The 15,209-nt window shown below is 38.3% G+C and overlaps 1 pseudogene; it reads left to right on the top strand.

The window, feature by feature from the left end:
* The window catches only part of LOC130222790 (tetraspanin-1-like), a 13,634-nt pseudogene extending 6,120 nt beyond the window's left edge, over positions 1-7,514 (top strand).
* Positions 7,515-15,209: the final 7,695 nt, after the last annotated feature.

The raw sequence follows: 15,209 nt of genomic DNA, 5'->3' as shown, positions 1-15,209 counted from the left end.
CAGGTTTCACTGTAAATACCCCGAGAGCTTCTCTGCTGTTTGGAGTGCATTGAGAACAACAGAGATATACAGTTGAAGTCAGAATTATTAGCCCTCCTGAATTATTAGCCCCCCTGTTTATTTTTTTCCCGAATTTCTGTTTAACGGAGAGCAGATTTCTTCAACACATTTCTAATCATAATAGTTTTAATAACTCATCTCTAATAACTGATTTATTTTCTCTTTGTCATGATGACAGTAAAAAATATTAGACTAGATATTCTTCAAGACACTTCTATACAGCTTAAAGTGACATTTAAAGGCTTAACTAGGTTAATTAGGGTAACTAGGCAGGTTAGGGTAACTAGGCAAGTTATTGTATAATGATGGTTTGTTCTGTAGACTATTGAAAACAAATATAGCTTAAAGGGGCTAATAATTTAGACCCTAAAACGGTGTTTAAAAAAATTAAAACTGCTTTTATTCAAGCCGAAATAAAACAAATAAGACTTTCTCCAGAAGAAAAAATATTATCAGACATACTGTGAAAATTTCTTTCCTCTATTAAACATAATTTGGGAAATATTTAAAAAAGAAATAAAATGAAAAGGGGGCGAATAATTCTGACTTTAACTGTATATTTTACCGGTGTTGAAGATTATTATTACTCAATAAAAAATAAATCCGTAAAATTTACGGTAAAAAACTGGCAGCTGTGGTTGCCAGTACTTTACCGTTTAAAAATACGGTACAAACAGTAAAAGTAATTTCTAATTTTTACAGTAAACTACCGTATTTCATTAATTTATAGATGTAATATGTCTGTATTTTGAATTACCAACATCTACACATCTTTCGTTACACAGACAGACACGTTAGCACAGCCATATGCAGGTGATGATGAGTAAGTTACATATGGAACCAATGCTCATCTCAAACAAACAATGTATCAGTGTATAGAAGGTGCTCAGTGTCATTCACACAGCTACTAAACACCAGTATGGTAACATGCATAAAATTAAAGTCATGAAATAAACATTAGATGCAACCTAAATCTCTAATGTACATAACTGACGGGAAACAACTAAAAAGGTCCATAGTAATGTCAACAAAAAGCATAAAAAGTGATACAGGGAATTCTGGGAAAGTCGATTTACGGTTATTCACCGTACATATTAAGGAAACATACTGTTAACCAGGTTACCGATTTTTACTGTAGCATTTTTACAGTTTTTTTACAGCTGAAATCGGCCATTTTTTACAGTGTACAGTCTATGTCTCAGCAGATAAGAATGTATTTTCTTTAAATACTGTTGTTTTGAGTGAGTTTTCTGATCACCAGTAACAGGCTGTATGTCCTAGAGTCCATGGCCAAGGCAAACAGTAGCGAAGCCTTGAATAAATGTACAGAAAATGAAGCTGAGACAGATACGTCGCAGATTTGAAGGAACAAACACATTTGGAAGTCTCATCAGAAGCATCATAAACTGTATTTGTTTATTTTATTATATTAAGCAACATATCAATTTCATTTAGTCTGATTTAAATGCGCTGCGGTTGTGAGTGTGACCATACCGATATAAATAAGTCAGTGAGTGTAGCGGAAGTGATGTTTTTTCTTAGAATTTCGATGGCTGGCAACTTTTAACAACAACAACAACAAAAAAAAACTCTGTTGAGGGAAAGAGTTAAAAGTGCAATAGTATAATAACCTCAGCTTCTCCTGTCTGCAGCTGGCGGGCGCTGCTGTCCTGGCGGTGGGCATCTGGGTGGCTGTGGACAGAGTTTCTCTCCTGGGTTTTCTGGAGCACATTGAAGACGCTCCTCCTGAACTGGCGCAGCTGGCCAACATCGGGTACCTGTTGATCGGAGTCGGGGCGTTTCTGGCCATCATGGGCTTTCTGGGATGCTGTGGAGCTGTGAGGGAAAGCAAATGCATGCTTCTCACTGTGAGTTACTGCTTTATATTAAAATATTTGGGTAGCGCTGCACAATATATCGTTTCAGCATTGATATCGCAATGTGTGCATCCACAATAGATTTAATCAGACTCATAGTTGACTATGAGCCACAGTTAAAAACACTCATGACTTGTGTGTTGCCGTCATCTTTAAAAACAATGTTGAAGATGTATTTTCCCACCCAATCTTTGAATTATTGTGTGTATTTTTATATTGTATCAGTTTGTTTTATATTTCTTTTATTCCTCTTACATTTGCTTCAATCTTGTGTATGTTCAGCACTTCGGCCAGCTTTGGTGTGATGAATGTGCAGCAGTAAATAAATACATTTACTTTCGGTAACACTTTATTTTGATGGTCCATTTGAGTATTAGTACAGCGGTGGGTCGCAGCCCACAAGGGGGCCTCAGCGAGCTTTGTGGGGGGTTGCGTCATATTTAAAAAAATTCTTAGCAGTGTACAATTAGAGTGATCATGTTGCCTTAGGTCATTTTATCCCCTAGCTCAGTGGTCCTCAACCACCGGTCCGTGGATCAATTAGTACCAAGCTGCTCAAGAAATCATGAATTATTTGCGTTTTATTTATTATAAATAATTATTGTACTCAAGTGACCGATCTTTTATTTTGAAAAGTCTTTTATTTTGAAAAAATGAGCTCGCCTACGTCCAAAATTAAACCCACGAGCAGCATAATGAGTAGAAACAGGCGTCTTTAGAAAGTTTCTTTGCTAAGGGAAAAAGGCCAAGTGAAGGATCCGCGAACTGCCAAGGAATATATCTGCAACTCACTTGTCAACAAGCGGTTTGCGTGCACAAGCGGCGTGACGCGCTCGCACCAATGAACCGCGGGCCGTGTTGCGAGCGCGCCGCGAGTCACGTGACAAGAATTGACCAATCAGCTTCAAATTGTATTAAAAAATATTCACATTTCGGCAATTTTCAATTTTCTCAGACAAACACAGAACACCCAAACACTGCAGTGCTCTGACTTTTCTCCATTAATAAAACTTGTATCAGGGCGACAGCAATGTTTTGTCAGTTTGTGATCCTCTGAGAAAACGGGTTGATGGTCGCAAATGATTATTTCCCTTATACATCAGTGTGAATACTGATATTTCTGTTATTGAATTTCAAATAGGGCCAATTTAAAGGCCAAAGGCTTACGTTTTTCAATTACAAATGGCCTACTGATGTTTTGCTTTTGTATTTTACATTAGGCTATTATTAATTCATTTTCTTTTTAGCTTAGTCCCTTTATAAATCCCTTTATTAATAAACACATATGAAACAATCCCGTAAAAGTGACGTCTCATCTTCAGTTTCGGGCTCAGGCATGTTTTGCACTCACAATATAAGCGTACCGTGTTTTGCACCTCTTCCAACCGGGCCAGGGCCGATCAAGTGAACCATTTCTGAGCCTGATTCAGAGCACTCACACTTCTCAAATGATCCGGGAAATGGGCCTGGGCTTGATTCAGATAGCATAGTGTGACTACACCCTACATGTCAACTAACACTAACCCCAACCCCAACCTAACAGTCTCCTGATAATCTAATGACAATTAGTTGCAATGTAACCTAAATTCAACAAGCGGACCATCAAAATAAAATGTGACCTTACTTTCTGATTTACTCGTGGAGTTGTACCAATAAGTTACCAATAAATGGGTCATTTGCATGTGTTTTAAGGCTTGTGACTGTGTGAGCTTTTCCAAGTCACTCTATTAAAGCAATCCTTTTAACTTTAAGAAAGATTTATTGTACAGAAAAATTAAATGTCACAATTAAATATTTTTCCAAGATCATGCAGTTCAACATTCGCTTAAACATGGCTGCACTAATATGCATCATTATCTGTGCATTAATTAGTGCATTCATATTGCAAAGTGTAACCAAACATTGTCCTCTCTGAGTTCACTAGCGGATGCAGACATAACAGTGCATTGTTTTGATTTGCTCACAGTTCTTCATCATCGTGCTCATCATCTTCCTCGTGGAGGTGGCGGCCGCTGTGGTGCTCTTCGTCTTTGAGCCTCTGGTGAGAAATGATGCACTGAGACACAACTGAAAAACATACCGTTAAAGGCTAAACTAATAGCCATCCACACTTAAAATGATTGGTATCGGGCAACACAGTGGCTCAGTGGTTAGCACTGTGGCCTCACAGCAAGAAGGTTGCTGGTTTGAATCATTGCCGGCTCAGGTGGCATTTCTGTGTGGAGTTTGCATGTTCTCCCCGTGTTGGTGTGGGTGTCCTCCTGGTGCTCCGGTTTCCCCCACAGTCCAAACACATGCGCCATAGGGGAATTGATTAACTTAATTGACCATAGTGTATGAGTGTGTGTGTGTGTGTGTTTGAATGAGTATGTATGGGTGTTTCCCAGTACTGGGTTGCAGCTGGAAGGACATTCACTGTATAAAACATATGCTGGTTAAGTTGGCAGTTCATTCTGCTGTAGCGACTCCTGCTGAATAAAGGCACTAAGCCGAAGGAAAATAAAAGTGAATGAATGTATGAAGATTGTAATATATCAGTTTTAAAAGTTTTCCCAACACTGCTGATGGTTGCTAGGTGACCAATACAACAGTCGGCCACTCTAACATTAGATGGAAACATGTTTATTTCGCATTTGGGATTTATTTATCTGCAAACTTTAAAGAGATTTGCATCACATTAGAATTGAAGCCCAACTTGTAATGAAAAATGATAATTCATGCCTGAAATTTATATCAATTTTACCGTCATTAATTTCTGTCATTTCATCGTCTTTTAGGTTCAGGAAACTCTGAATGACATCGGACAGAAAGTGGCTAAAAGCATAAAGGATAATTATGGAGAGGATGAGGCTTTCAGCTCAATCTGGAACACCACTATGAATGAGGTACACCATCTTTTCCATTTCCAGATGCTTTCTCTAAAATCTCCCTGCTTCATATTATTCAATCTCAGATTTGTGTCTATGTTTCTAGCTGAAGTGCTGTGGATATAACAACTACACTGACTTTATCGGCTCTAATTTTGTGCACAAACATCGATGTATCCTGAAAGTGTTGCTCGAGCAGTTCATCACCATGTGATGAAAGGGCAGCAGAAACTGCGGTATGTAGAGAACGCTCTGTGCCCAAACTCACTAACAAATGAGATTAAGTTTGATGACTTTTATTTCAGTTTAATAAACATTGGACAGTTCAATAGCATCATCTTTAATTTGGTGATTATTAGTCACTTATTTGATTTCTTATTTTCTGTGATGCACAAAGGAAACTGAATGTCATGATTTGAAAGATTTTTTTGTGTGGACTTTTACTTGTTTAGAAAAGTTCAGCTAACTCACCCAATAAGACCGGCAAACTAAACTTAAGTTAACTGAACTTATTGGATTCAGCGCTAAAAATGTAAGTTAGCTGAACTTATTGGATTCAGTGTTAAAAACGTAAGTTAGCTGAACTTATTGGATTCAGCGTTAAAAACGTAAGTTAGCTGAACTTATTGGGATCAGCATTAAAAAACGTAAGTTAGCTGAACTTATTGGATTCAGTGTTAAAAACGTAAGTTAGCTGAACTTATTGGATTCAGCGCTAAAAACGTAAGTTAGCTGTACTTATTGGATTCAGCATTAAAAAACGTAAGTTAGCTGAACTTATTGGATTCAGCGTTAAAAACTAAAGTAAGCTGTACTTATTGGATTCAGCATTAAAAAAGGTAAGTTAGCAGAACTTATTGGATTCATCAATAAAAAAACGTAAGTTAGCTGAACTTATTGGATTCAGCAATAAAAAAACGTAAGTTAGCTGAACTTATTGGATTCAGCGTTAAAAACGTAAGTTAGCTGAACTTATTGGATTCAGCGTTAAAAATGTAAGTTAGCTGAACTTATTGGATTCAGCAATAAAAAAACGTAAGTTAGCTGAACTTATTGGATTCAGCAATAAAAAAATGTAAGTTAGCTGAACTTATTGGATTCAGCAATAAAAAAACGTAAGTTAGCTGAACTTATTGGATTCAGCAATAAAAAAATGTAAGTTAGCTGAACTTATTGGATTCAGCGTTAAAACGTAAGTTAACTGAACTTATTGGATTCAGCATTAAAAATGTAAGTTAGCTGAACTTATTGGATTCAGCAATAAAAAAACGTAAGTTAGCTGAACTTATTGGATTCAGCATTAAAAAATGTAAGTTAGCTGAACTTATTGGATTCAGCATTAAAAAATGTAAGTTAGCTGAACTTATTGGATTCAGCGTTAATAACGTAAGTTAGCAGAACTTATTGGATTCAGCTTTTAAAATTTAACTTTAGTTAGCTGAACATTTCTAATTAAGTAAAACCAAATAATCCACGCAAAAATGAACGTACTACATAATAATAATAATAATAATAATAATAATAATAATAATAATAATAATAATTAAAAGGATTTTGGCAGAAAAATGTAATGGATTTTATGGTGGCCTATAAATAGTCTGCAGTAATGGTGGCATGGACTAATTGGTGGATTTCATATCTAAAGTAATGGTATTTAGTTTCCCATTGACCGGTGCATTTATAAAGCCAAATGGGTAGTAAATAACAAATGCCCTACTGTAAAATGCAACCAGTCATAAAGTTGGGAATTCAGATATTTTTATATATCCTAAACCCAAACCTAGCTAATCTGAAAAGAGTTTGCATAACTTGTAAATAAGCTAAATATATTAATACAAATATGCACTGTCCAACAATGTCAGACAGAACCATTACAGATCTAAATGTCTAGGCAAATGCAGATGATGCGTTGGTGTGTTTGTTCATCAGTGTGTATGTTTTCTGTTTCTGCAGGATATCGAGGGCTGCTTTAAGACATTAGTGAAGCTGATTGAGGATAATGCACTCCTGTTGGCTGGTGTGGCTTTAGGAATCGCAGCTTTAGAGGTATTTAATTATTTTTACCTTCAACTCAATGAAGGAACTTAATGTAGACTAATGTGTCTTAATATGCACATATTGACAAACGGTGAACATTGAAAATGAACATGCATGCACCAAATCTTAGTATGTGATTTACTACAATTGATGGTCCAAATATCAAACACATCCACTGTATTATTACTTTGATTGAATATTTACAGCTAATATTTACAATCATTTCACCGGATTTGTTTCCTCACAGATTGCAGCAATGGTTGTTTCCATGATCCTCTACAAGAACGTAGGGAAATGAGAGCAGGACTGACTACAGAGATTTGTGTTTACTGTACATCACTGTTTACTCTAGCCTTTTCTATTCACTAATTTAACAGAAGTCATGTAAATAATATACTGGCTGCAGTATGAATGACATTTGCACAGCTTATTCGATAGTTTGTTCTCTTTTAAATGATTTTTTTACTTTTTTAACCTCAAGTAAATGTATATTTTTTGACCTCTGCTTAACTACCAAAATATGATCCAGACTTAAAGAGTATATCTAATGCAATGTTGTGTTGAATACTACAGCTCATTAAAGATCACCACAATATTTTCTACATTATGCTTTTTTTAAATGTATAATTAAATACATGAACAATCTTCACCTGGAAATATTTAAATATATTTGTATCATTGTAAAAATAAAAAAATCTGTCATTTTTAAACACCTCTGTGCATGTTCTTTTCCCAGTAAAGCATATGCAATGTAATATGAATGCATCACATAACAGCCACTAGAGGTCACTGTCAAGTTGAGGTAATGGGTCGTCATTTACTCACCCTCAGGTTGTTCCAGTCCTGTTTAAATACCTTTTTTCTGCTGACCACAAAGGAAGATATATGGAAGAATGACAGTAAATCAAACAGATATTCCGACACATTTACTGCCATAGGAAAAGTAATTTCTATGTGAGTAAATTGTGGCAAGTTCTGTTTGAACTTAAGTGATGTCAGCAGGGCAAGGGGCTTGGGAAGTTTTTTGCTCTGTTGGTGTCAGTCAAGTTTCTTGTCTAGTTGGTGTCACCCAATTCTTTGCCCCATAGGTGTCATCCGCATTCCTTGGCTGTCATTGTCACCCAAGTTCCTTGTCCTGTCAGTGTCACACAAGTTTCTTGTTCCATCATGTCACCAAAGTTTCTTGCCCCTTCGTGTCACCAGAATTCCTTTCCCCATCATGTCACCCAATTTCCTTGCCCGTCACCCAAATTTCTTGCCTTGTCGCTGTCACTCAAGTTCCTTGCCCCAATTAGTGCCACCCGCGTTCTTGCCCTGTCGTGTCACTAGAGTTCCTTGCCCTTCTGTTGTCACCCAAGTTCCGTGCCTTGTCACCCAAATTTCTTGTCCAGTCAGTGTCACCCAAGTTCCATGCCCCATAAGTGTCATCCACATTGCTTGCACTATCTGTCACAAATGTTCCTTGCCCTGTTGGTGTCACCAAAGGTCCTTGCTTCATCGGTGTGCCCAAAGTTCTGTGCTTCTTCACCCAAGTTTCTTGCCCTGTCATTGTAACTCAAGTCCTTTGCACCATAAGTGTCACCTATGCTCCTTGGCCTATCAGTGCATCAGTATTACCCAGGTTCCTTGCCCCATCACCCAAGATTCCTGCTCCATCAGTGTCACCCAAGGTCCTTGCCCCAAAAGTTGCATTCACATTCCTTGCCACCCTTGCCTCAAGTTCTATGCCCTGTCGGTGTCACCAAAGATCCTTGCCTTGTCAATCTTCCTCAAGTACCTTGGCCTGTCATTGACACCAATGTCTCTTGTCCTGTGGGTATCCCCAAAGTTCCTTACCCCATCGATGTCACCTAACTTCTTTGCATTATCGGAGACCTGTCGGTGTCACCCAAGTTCCTTGCCCCATCATTGTCACCAAAGTTCCTTGCCCCATCATTGTCACCAAAGTTCATTGTCCTCTATGTCCTTGTAACCAAAGTTCCTTGTACTGTCAGTGTCACCCACGTCTCTTGCACCATCTGTCTCACACAAGTTTCTTGCCCCATAGGTCCTTGCTCTGAAGGTGTCACTCAAGTTCCTTGTACTATCTGTCTCTTAAGCTCATTGTCTTGTTGCCTAAAGCCTCTAGTTGAGTCCTGTCAGCTCCTGTCCAGTCTAAAGCTCTGCTGGCTCCAGCCATGCCCAAAACCCTGCCAGCTTCCCACATGTCAGAAGCCAGTCAATCCACCAGGCCTGCTTGTCCTAGTTTAACTCTGCACCTTTTATGTTTCCTGCCCTGCCTGATCCTCCCTGGACTGACCCTGTGGCACAACCCTGGCCTTCTGCCAAAGTCCCAGGACTTTCATTTGTGCCTTTTGACTACTCACATGTACACGTAGTCACTTATATATTCAGAGGCCTGAGGGTGGGAGAATAAAATGTACACTTTCATTTTTGGGTGAAGTATCCCTTTAATCCCTGGATGACTTGGGGCCTGTTCCGATTCTAACACCTGCTTTCTTGAACTCTTTAGATGATGCATTTCCTGTATTTTAACCACAGTACTCTCACATTTGAAAACCTTCAAATCAAGTAAACATATCCCATCATTCATCACAATCAGAAGCTCACATTCTACATGATGTTAATTAAAAAGTTTTCAGTGCAAGGCATTTTAATATATATTAGTGTTACACATTTTGAAACGATGTGTATTTAGTCATTTAAACTCTTAGGGTTTACTAAACAGAGAAAATTGCTAAATATTAAATATATAGAATGCGTAAAAGAAGCATATAAGCACGTAAAAAAATTTTCACTACACTACATTTAAGCATGTCCTATTGGCTAATCAATACTTTGACAAAAACATTAGCACTCTTACAACCACATGGACACTTGAGCCAAATACAGGAAATACGTCAGGCAAGCAAACATCTCTCACAAGAGTAACATGATCACTAGACACGAGATGCTACAAGTGGGATGCTAAATCTAAATATTTGAACACAAACATGTATTTATGACCACATGCAGTTGGAGACATCTGAATTAAATACAAGAGTGACAAAAAGCTGCTATTAGAAAAAGAGAGATCACGTGATAAAACAATAGGAAGAATATGTAATATTCGTCGTCAACATTTAAAAGTTTTATTTTTATACGAAACTGTTATTGATAAATGAACAATAAAAGCTATTATTTTCATACAAAATAAAGATAATAGCATGAGAATCTTTATGGACAGACCTTATTTCAGCTAAATTTTCACGACTTTAGTCAGACATGTTCTGCGATGTTGATAAAAATGACACCAGGATGAGGTGTGATAGATAGACCTTGCATTAAAAGGCGTTGCCACAAACATTTTTAAGCGTGTGAAAACTAAGAGCTGCTTTTATTTTGCTCATTTGCAGTGTTGGTGAAAAAGGTAAGAGCATCGTTTACTAATCGCTCAGTAGATTAATTAAATTCTGCCTTCTAGATAATGTTCCAGTATTTGTCTACCTTTAGTTAAGTATTGCATGTTAACGTTTTATCGAAGTCTACTTTTTCAATAGTGAATACAACAACTCAAAATGCAAAAAACAAAGAGTAGTTAAAGACAATTCATGATCAAAAACTATTAAACTATTAGAGTTTCCTTCTTCTGCTGCATTCAAAAAAGACATTTTGATGAATGCTGGTAGCTGGTGTCCATTTACTTCCATAGTAGTTTCCCCCCTACAATGGTAGTTAATTTGTGCCAGCAACCAACATTGTTCAAAATATCTGCTTTTGTATTCAACAGAAGAAATAAACTTTAAATAAAAGGTTTAAAACCACATGTGGGGAGAGTAAATGATGAGGCAGTTTTAAATTTTGGGCAAACTATGACATTATAGTTACCAGGTAAAGCATGACCAAATCATGTTATTTTTGTGTATTTATTTATTTTTAAATTGGTCATATGACAGTGTTCTGTTTTGTATGTAGCTCTAAAAGGATGGTTGAAAATATTATAGCAGAATTGGGTGGGTTTTGTAACATATAAAGTGACCTTAGAATTGGACAGAAAAGGGAAGTTGAGTGTTAACCACAGGGTTTCTGTGTTTTCCTATGTGTTTTCTTAGCACATAGTTTGGTGTTGGTTGTGTTTGAGCTGATGGAACTTCTGTGCTAATATCATGCTTTGTTTTAAAGTACTAGAATAATTGTCAATAAAATCTTTATTTTTAATGTCTTCATTATCTCAGTTTGTTCCTGAGTCTAATGGTATTATATATACTGTACCTTTACAGGGTCCTCTTTTATAAAATTACAATAAAACAAGTTTAAATAAAGAACAATGTTGATGTCGGTCAGAATGGCTCCTCCCCTTCCTCTGATCTTCCTGCTCATGATTCACAGTGAGTCACTGCAACACTTCTGAAACTATCAAGAGGTTTAGCGAACTTTATCTTCACCTGAACATTCTTGATTATTTCTGTCTCAGGGGGTTTTAGTACTGGTTGGGCTGTGACTTACAGTTCTTCACACATCTGTGCACTAAAAGACTCATCAGTGATAATGAGCTGCACTTATACATACCCTACTGGACATGAGATCAGGAAAGTGTACTGGACCAAAGACCCTGTAAAGGGAGAAGAGTTTCCAGATCTCTCTGTGGACTCTGAATACAGTCAGAGGCTTCAGTATCTGGGAGATAAACAACAGAACTGCACCGTCAGACTGAGTCATGTGACAAAGAAAGATGAACACAAGTATTATTTCAGAATCATTACTAATGTAACTAAAGACAAATGGATTGGTAAACCAGGAGTGCATCTCTCTGTCAGAGGTGACTTACCTGAGGTTTCTCTCTTCTTGTGGTCATTATGTAGAATAATAATCAGTGTATGAGAGCAGCACTAGATATAATGTGTGTGTTGTGTTCAGATCTTCAGCTGGAGTCTCCTGAGAGAGTGACAGAGGGAGATTCAGTCCGTCTGACATGTAAAAGCAGCTGTAATCTGACTGACACACCAACATTCATTTGGTACAGAAACTCACAGACACTGACAAAAGGAACTACGGATAACCAACTTATCCTTGATCCAGTCAGAGGAGAAGATGCAGGCAGATATAGATGTGCTGTACATGGAAACACACTCACATCACCTGAGGTCTATCTCAATGTCACCTGTGAGTGCCGATTTGTTAATTCTTTTTAAACATTTCTAGAATTATCTTGAGAAACATATTTGATTATATCTATTTCAGATGCACCAAAGAGCGTCTCAGTGTCCATCAGCGGATCTGCTGTAATAATGGAGGGAGATTCAGTGACTCTGATGTGCATCAGTGACTCAAACCCTCCTGCTCTGAACTTCAGCTGGTTTAAGGAGAATCAAAGCTCAGCTGTTGGATCTGGACAGAGTTTCAGTGCAGTACAGAGTGGACGCTTCTACTGTGAGGCTCACAATCCACATGGAGCTCAGAGATCAGACGCCGTCACTGTCACTGTTAAAGGTAAAGCAGCTCATGTACTTACTCCTTCTAAAGTGAACATTTTCTGATGTTTCTCCTCTGCTGTAGGACGTCCGCTGATATTATACATATCTATTGGAGTGGGTTGTGGAGCTGCAGTTGTCATTATGATGTTGCTCATTTGGTAAGATGTGTTCAGCATTTAACTGTAGTGTAATCACCATAAACATATATTTCTGTTTAAAGGCTTTTTCCATTAATAAAACAAGAAAAACAACGTAAGTCCAGTAAGTTCCTACAAAAACATACTCACTCTATACTGTTATGTAACCTTTTCATTGTTTTAAGGAAACACAAAATGAAGAGAAACAATACAGAAGTATCTCAGGTGAGAAAAACAAGTTCAGTTATCAGTATATTGATCCAGATCTATCATGTACTGAATATCTGTTTTGGCTTATTGTTTGTAAGCACTGGTTTATTTTGTGTGTGATGTATTTTTCTTTACTGGCTTAGATGAATCAGTCCAGACCTTATCATGACGGAGACAATGATCACTGTGATAATTTCATGGACCCTGTGTATGCAAATGTAAAGGTAAAGTCTTTTTAAAGTTAGTGTGGGCTAATCCATATTAGTTATTTTGTGTGTATTGATTTCTCTTTTATTTCCTGGCAAAGACGTCCAAAGAGTCCAGACCTGATCATGACGATGCAGTTTGCAATGATGATTTGATCGACCCTGTGTATGCAAATGTAGCGGTAAGTTATGATAAATGTTTTTCATTGTTTGGCTGATGCCTCATTAATTTTAAACCTTTACAAATGTCACCAAGGGCATAATTGTTTATCTAGGAAAACAAATTGGCTAAAATACTATATTCCATTTTACCTGTGCTGATTTCTAATTCAAGTCAGTGGCTTATGAAATGGTCAAGAATTTATCCTTGACATCCATTACAAAACAATCTCAGACAATGTTGCTAATCTGGATCAGCGGTTCCCAAAAGTGGGGGTCGGGTTGGATTGCAATACTTGGGGTGAAAAAGTTAGATTAACTACACAGCAATAACATAAGATACAGCAGATTGAGGTACATAAAATACACACTCAGTTTGTTGTTGAGTGAGATGTGGCAGGGATGAGAATCAGCACCTCCAATGGAGGCCATGGTGCTCCACCGGAAATAGGTGGTTTGTCATCTCCAGGTTGGAGGAAAGTCCTTACCCCAGGTGGGAGTTCAAGTATCTTGGGGTATTGTTCACGAAGGATGGATGAGGGAAGGATGGAGTGTGAGACTGACAGGTGGATCGGTGCAGTGGCAGCAGAAATGCGGTTGATGTACTGGTCCGTTGTGGTGAAGAAGGAGCTGAGCCGAAAGGCAAAGCTCTCTATTTACCGGTCAATCTACGTTCCTACTCTCACCTATGGTTTTGAGTTTTGGGTCATGATTGAAAGGACAAGATCTCAGATACAATCGGCTGAAATCTGTTTCCTTCGCAGGGTGGCAGGGCGCACCCTTATAGACAGGGTGAGGAGCTCTGTCACCCGGGAGGAGCTCGGAGTAGAGCCAGTGCTCCTCCACATCGAGAGAAGTCAACAGAGGTGGCTCGGGATTCTCCTTCGGATGCCTCCAGGACGCCTACCTAAGGAGGTGTTCCAGGCATGTCTCACTGGAAGGAGGCCTCGGGGAAGACCCAGGACTTGCTGGAGGGACCATGTCTCTCGGCTGGCCTGGGAACACCTCGAGATCCCTCCGGAGGAGCTGGAAAAAATGTCTGGGGAAAGGGAAGTCTGGGGTTCTCTCCTAAGACTGCTGCCCCCGCGACCCGGCCCCGGATAAGCGGATGAAAATGATGATGAGGATGACAGTAGATTGATATTATGACACAATGGTAAACTTTCTGACACCTTACAAAATAAGTACAGGTCAAGACTGAATGTGGAAAATGTTCTCCAAGTGGCGATCTCCAAAATTAATCCCAGATCGGACTTTCCTCCAAACATTGTGACCACCTCAATCTCATTAGGTGAGGCTAATGTTGAAATTAGATAAGTTTAATTCATATTAAATGACATGGTTTTTAGACTGTAGCATGTTTTGTCTGTATACTCATGTTTATATAGTCCTATTGGTGTATTTGGGCCTTTTTGCGCAATGTCTGTATATTTATAACCACTTCCAGGGACAGTGTGGATCGCAAGTCACTGGCATTGTTATTTTGGGGGTCACGGGCTGAAAAGTTTGGGAACACCTGATCTAGATCAAAAGCATGTCTTATAATGTAAATGATCTTTATTTCTAATATAGAGAGTGTATTGGCGTTTAAAAAAAAAAAAAAAAAATTACACGACGTGTTTTATTATACGGTTTTATTACACGACTTGATTCTGATTAGTCAGACATTTCAAGGTATGTTATGTAAGGGATAAAATAAATCCAGGAGGTTATTATTGCAGAATAAATCCAAAAAGCTTATCGACAGCTCAATGCGATGTGGAGCACTTTTGTATAAGACTAAAGGGTTTATTCGAAGAAAACAACCATCCTGGATGTACTTTATCACACATATTACATGCCTTCTTGCCACAACAACATTGTTCTGAGGCCTAGAAGTTAACAGAAGCGAAACCAAGCATAGGCTACTGATGTATTATCCATTCACAAGATGGCGCCAAATAGTCCAAGACAATCAGAAACGTGGTGTAAAGGACAAGCAGATACATACGAATGTGAATGCAAGAATATAGGATTGAATGTATTCACTGATGGTCAAGAAGATCCTCAGTTCCCGGATGAGACTTATTTAGATGAGGTTGTTATCTGGGAATAAAGTGGCACGGTGGCGCAGTGGGATGTGGTGTTGCCTTAAAGCAAGGTTGCTGGTTTTAGTCCCGGCTGTGTGGAGTTTGCATGTTCTCCCCGTGTTGATGTGGGTTTC

This window comes from Danio aesculapii, chromosome 1, assembly GCF_903798145.1.
Source record: "Danio aesculapii chromosome 1, fDanAes4.1, whole genome shotgun sequence".
NCBI lineage: Eukaryota > Metazoa > Chordata > Actinopteri > Cypriniformes > Danionidae > Danio > Danio aesculapii.
This window is presented reverse-complemented; position numbering and strand designations above follow the sequence as displayed.